At 41.6% G+C, this 4,473-nt stretch overlaps 1 long non-coding RNA gene across 1 annotated transcript; it reads right to left on the bottom strand.

The window, feature by feature from the left end:
• Nucleotides 1-2,687: 2,687 nt before the first annotated feature.
• LOC129730814 (uncharacterized) lies at nucleotides 2,688-3,889 on the bottom strand. The gene is made up of 3 exons (XR_008728925.1): nucleotides 3,801-3,889; nucleotides 2,912-3,443; nucleotides 2,688-2,838 (listed from the first exon to the last, which is right to left on the bottom strand). It is a non-coding gene; the product is annotated as an uncharacterized LOC129730814 (long non-coding RNA).
• Between the last annotated feature and the right edge of the window lie 584 nt (nucleotides 3,890-4,473).

The following is a 4,473-nucleotide window of genomic DNA, read 5'->3' as shown; positions in this document are numbered from 1 at the left end:
GCCTAAATCGTTGCCAATTGTTCCGGTCCGTATACAATTCTAGAATGTTCGTAGTATTTCAATTTTTTCGCATTCTGCTTACTGGGGCTGCGGATGCCTAGTCTTGCGTCGGGGCTGCCGTCTTGAGTGCAGCTGGTGAGACACCGCATTTTGTAGTTCAGCCGTCCGCTCCGGATAAGACGTTGTTTGAGCCGCCCCTTATATAAAGAACAGACCCTCAGGCAAGGTGCCCTCCTAGGAGAACAGCATTCTTCCCTGACAGTATACGACAAAGTTCCCACCGGTTCACCGATCTTCTCTTGGTTGCTCGTATCCCGGTCGGCACCACGTGGAGGTAAGGATAGGAGTTGCGGGACATTCTGCTTTGGACCACACTGGAGTCTATTTTATACCAACTAGCACGGGTATACTGCTTGCCCAGCCGTTTACCAACCTATCATCGCCGCCAATTGGGCTGTAACATGTCGCAGCTCTGCTTGTGGCTGATTAATCAGAAAATTATCATCTTGTTACAGTGATCGGAAAAGGTATAGTTCGGTTGATTTATTCGAACTAGACACAACACTGAGAGTTTCGAGTGATGTTTGGCTTTGTTTTCAACAACATTGGTCGGAATATGTGGTGAACAAGGCTCTACATTTTTCAATATCTCAATAGTTAGTGTCACAAAATCACAATTTTTTAATCGATTGCTGTAAGAGTGAAGAAAATCCGTTGGCCTGAGTTCTAACCATTTGAAAATGGACAATTTTTGTGACGGTCACCATGTTTTCGGTTTTTCAATTTACACCCGTATGTTACTGGTGCAACAACGTCAAAACCTAAGAAATGCCTTTGACACGAGAAACCAAATCACCCAAGGCTCTGTCAAAGTAACAGTTCTTTTTGTATAATCTATTTCATTCAACGCACTGTTAAATTTTACGATCAAATCTGCTCCTTTCCGTAGAAAATTTGGTGCTGCGAATAATTAAAAGCAAGAAAACTAATCAAAGTTTACTGCCATATTATACAAACAACACTTTATGAGCTATGAGTTTTCTATGTATTTTATATGCTAATAATAAAAAACCCTTCGCAGCAAAACTCAAGAATTTTTCAATCTTCACATGCCTCACACACGCGGTTTTATGGAAGAAAAAAATTATTGCAATTGTTGCATACACAAAAACTGTATTATTCGTCAATATTTTAAAATATAGACAAAATAGTGCTCTTTGTGCAAAATTTTTAATCATCGGCGTCGGTGTTGATGAAAACAAAAGCCATGTACCCAGATAATAAAAGAAAAATCCCACAATAGTACCACACCAAGGTACAGCTTTTCCAACATCTATTATTAACTGTAATCTGAGCCACCAATTTGAACCTGTCGCTGAGATTATCAAGCATCATCGACACAAGCCGCCAATACCTCGGAAGGCCACCTTCCCTCGGGGCAAACCCGACACTCTCACCCCGCAGTCCCGAATATTTAATTAGCTAAACAAATTCGATTATGCAAATTATCTGCAGTATTCCTTTCACATAGGAAAATTTCAAAAATTACCGCTATTATTACTGCGGTGTCGGGCTAACAACCGACCGGCCAGAGGCTGGTTTTCCGCCGGCTTTTCACGCCCCTTGCGACCGAGCGGAAATCGGGCATATTTGTAAGTATCAAATGCCTCCTTGAGCTGCGATTCTCCCCTCCTCGAGCGAAGTACACTGGCGGGTGTACTGATTCCGCACATAAATTAGAATCGGAATATTAAGTAGTTCCAATTGTCTGAGATCGCCCGGAGATACTGTGTCCCATATAAATCTTTGGCAGTGCATGATTTGTACTGAGGAATGGGGAGGGGAGAAGTGATGGTAGTCGTTGCAGAGGGAGGTTGGTAGTATTAAATTAATAATTTATCACTGTCACCTCTCGCGTACTTTCGGCAGTGTCCTGAACCCGAACGGGAACCGATTGCCATCCCCGGAGAGAGTTGTAATCTGTATAATTTCCTCGCCGCCAGAATTCTTCAGGAGACGCGGATTCCAACTAGGTGAGAGTAACCCTTTTACCCGGTATCGGGAGCAAATTTGTCTAGATTATAAATTAAACTTTGACAAAGTTGGTGCCTCATCTGCATTTTCCGGGATGGTGTTAATTTCTGGCGGCTGTTTGCTAATTGAAACATTACACCATCGTCGTCTCAGACCATGTGGACAAGCGTGCGTAGGCTCTCCCAGGCCGGCCGCGCCAGGGGAGTTCAGTTGGTGGTGAGTTTACTGTACTGTTGTTGTTGATTTAAGTGAAAAGAATAATCAATTACAAGTACTCCGGGAAAGAAGATTCCAATTAGGAAGTTTCAGGTTTGTTTATTCAGCACTTCAGCGCGCTGGTGGTGATTGATGTGTGGTATAATTTTGCCCGAATAACTGAAAGTGTCCCTGCGGGCAATCGATGATGATTCTAAAAATCTGAGAAAAAATTAAGCTTATAATTGTGATCGTTATTGTACAAATATGATTTCACAGATCTGTATGATACGCTATCTCATTTTGTTAAACAGTTGTTAGCAAAAATTGATATACGTTTGATATAAGTTGAACCACTTTTGTTATAAATTGTGTCATTTCAACAGGTGACGGAATCATATTCATAACCTGCAAAGTTTATTTTTCATTTATTTTTATTTTATCTTTCTAATCGGGTGGACATTAACGAGTGAAGGTTAACTCATAAATTCCAACTGAAATCTTACTCTATGAAAGAATTTTTTGTAGAAATAAAAATTATTACAACTTATAACATATTCGTCTCCCGAACATGTCCTTTATCACCGCTACTGCTGAACCCCCGAAAACCTGTTACAATAGAGGCAAAAAGGTGCGGTAACAAATTTTTTCCATTTCGTTTCCTATTGAAAATTCAACCTACATCAGCACCTTTTCCGGCCTGGAACTCACAGGTTCACACGATTTCCGCAATCCGAATGTTTGATTACCCGCACATTTCGGTGTACATTCATCACACCCAGACGAAACGGTTCGTTGAAAACTGTCCGCTTGTGTTGCTGTCTTCAATTGCGGAATATGGCAATACGGTGTGGATGCCTCTTGAAGTGGGTCTCGCCTAGCCTGCGGTGGGAAAATATCCATTTTCGGGCCAAATTAATGTGTGTCGAAATTCGTCGAATGAAAATCGCCCGAATATTGTGACTAAACTCTTTCGATACCTTTCGTTAGTTTTCACCGCTCGACGGACAGCTTCGCACTACGAGCGACCCCTTTCTCCCTTTAGCCTCTCCGTCCAAGCGAAATACCAGTGGTGACACTGATGACCTCCTGCGTCGTTCAGCCAGAGGGTCGACAAAAAACCCTGCTTCGATGGGTATAATCCTTTCGCAGCCAATCCTTTCGCCGTGATGTAAGCTCTCGTTGTTTTCTACGTCATGAAACGAATAAATAACCTAGAAAAATGATAAATCGACAAAACATTACCAAAAATTAATAAAACCTGTCTTGCCCTTTCGGGCAGGGTAGCGATGGAAAGAGAGAATTCGGGGTTCGGGAAACCGAAAAAAGGTGCAATTTGAAAAATAAGGATCCGTTCCTTTCTTGTCACACCGGTTTTTGTGGCAGCCTGGTTTGACCGTCACGCAGGAGCTGTATTTTCTCATGATTTGACCAATTTGAAGAAATCGATGGTTTGCTCGAATCGGCAATCAGGTTTTTCCTGACTAGCCCTAGCCTCTTCCAACAAGCACTTTAAAACTTGGCTTTGTTCAGGTTTAGGAGGAATAAAATGTTTACACAAAATTTCTTACCGAAACCAAGCCAGGGGTATGCGTGAGAAAGGGACCCAACCGTTCGGAGTGGATTCGATTGTTCGACTGCTGGCCGTCGTCAACCGGTCGCCTCAAAGTTTGCTGCATATATAGAGTCATTGTTTGCATCGCTACGTTTGCAATTGGGAAATTAAAACTAATTGGAAACTGCTTCAGAATGAGCGTAATCAGTGATAGGCATGCAAATTATTGCATGTGGAAATCGTAAAGCCCACGGCACTGTGACGTTTGTTACACTCGGGCCGAGTTCAAGCGTGAAACCATAATACTACTATCAGTAGTAGACATTGTTCGTGTTCAGTTTGATGGACGAAGTTGTAAATCAGTCATACAAAGTTGGTTGGTTGTTTGGGTAAGATATTGACAGTTTATTGCGGTCATTATTGACGGGTTGGAATAATTAGACCGTTACTCGATACACTCTAATTGTTGGACAATAAAACAGGCAATTGGATAATGAAACGGAGAATGACACATATTCTGCGAAACAGTTAATAAAAAAATGCAGATAAAGTTCTGTTTTTATTGTTTCGAAGCTCACTGAAATGAGAATTTATGGAATTCAAAGCGCAGTTCCAAATGTAGGCAACTTTCGCAATGGTATGTTATTATACCAAAGTCTGATGTAATTTTTCAAGAGGGTTATTTCATT

The sequence above is a fragment of the Wyeomyia smithii genome, chromosome 3 (genome assembly GCF_029784165.1).
Source record: "Wyeomyia smithii strain HCP4-BCI-WySm-NY-G18 chromosome 3, ASM2978416v1, whole genome shotgun sequence".
Taxonomy (NCBI): domain Eukaryota; kingdom Metazoa; phylum Arthropoda; class Insecta; order Diptera; family Culicidae; genus Wyeomyia; species Wyeomyia smithii.
The sequence above is the reverse complement of the archived record's forward strand: the minus strand, read 5'-3'. Positions and strand labels throughout refer to the sequence as shown.